This window comes from Notothenia rossii (genome assembly GCF_949606895.1).
Source record: "Notothenia rossii genome assembly, contig: scaffold_64, whole genome shotgun sequence".
NCBI classification, from domain to species: Eukaryota; Metazoa; Chordata; class Actinopteri; order Perciformes; family Nototheniidae; genus Notothenia; species Notothenia rossii.
In genome coordinates, this window is record NW_027639736.1 from 82182 (window position 1) to 83081 (window position 900).

The window sequence follows — 900 nt, forward strand, 5'->3', positions numbered from 1 at the left end:
TTAACAATAGATCTTTCATTTAGAGTAAATAGCAAGTTAAAAACTGCTATAATTTCTTTACAGTATGTTTAGACATTTTGAATGTTTAAAATGTTTACATTTGAAGACTGTACGTTCAAAGGGGATGTAATGATAGGTGTTTATGCTTTAGTTACAATGCATACATGTTACCACTAGGCGGCAGTATAACATCGATGGACATAGATGTTAGCAGAACAAGATGTGAAGGTTCTGCATGTTGGCTAGCTGGTCTAAAGATCCAAGAAGATGTCTTACTTATAGCCAATAAGAACATTAGTGATAAAAGTCATTGATAAATAAAGCGGAGAAACAGGAGCTGCTTTCAGAATCTTTATTGGTTCTTCTGCTTTATACACAATTCACATATCAACAGATTGATCAATACATCGGATTCTCAACTAGCTCATAAATAAATAAACTGAAATTTGCATCACAGCTCACTCTAACAGGAAGTGACATTGTGAGACAGAGTTCACCTGCTAACGAGTTCCCCTGCTAACGAGTCACCTGCTAACGAGTTCCCCTGCTAACGAGTCACCTGCTAACGAGTTCCCCTGCTAACGGGTCACCTGCTAACGAGTTCACCTGCTAACGAGTCACCTGCTAACGAGTTCCCCTGCTAACGAGTCACCTGCTAACGGGTCACCTGCTAACGAGTTCCCCTGCTAACGAGTTCCCCTGCTAACGAGTTCCCCTGCTAACGAGTCACCTGCTAACGAGTCACCTGCTAACGAGTTCCCCTGCTAACGAGTTCCCCTGCTAACGAGTCACCTGCTAACGAGTCACCTGCTAACTCTTTCTGTGACGAGCAGAGTGAGAAATCTGGAGATGATTTTCATAAAAGATGCAAAATAAAAACGTTTGTAACTTCCTTTCTGT

The 900-nt window shown here is 41.3% G+C and overlaps 1 protein-coding gene across 12 annotated transcripts in view; it reads right to left on the reverse strand.

Moving 5' to 3' along the window:
- Positions 1–337: 337 nt before the first annotated feature.
- The window catches only part of ubr2 (ubiquitin protein ligase E3 component n-recognin 2), a 73013-nt gene continuing 72450 nt past the window's right edge, over positions 338–900 (reverse strand). Inside the window, exons 46-49 of one of the 12 annotated variants that reach the window (XR_013804640.1) lie at positions 793–900; positions 668–745; positions 529–606; positions 338–497 (exon numbers count right to left, since the gene is read on the reverse strand). The exon at positions 793–900 is cut by the window's right edge and continues 279 nt beyond it. The gene's annotated coding sequence lies outside the window, so the exon portion shown is untranslated. The other 11 variants (XR_013804641.1, XR_013804642.1, XR_013804643.1 and 8 more) reach the window with 11 other exon arrangements.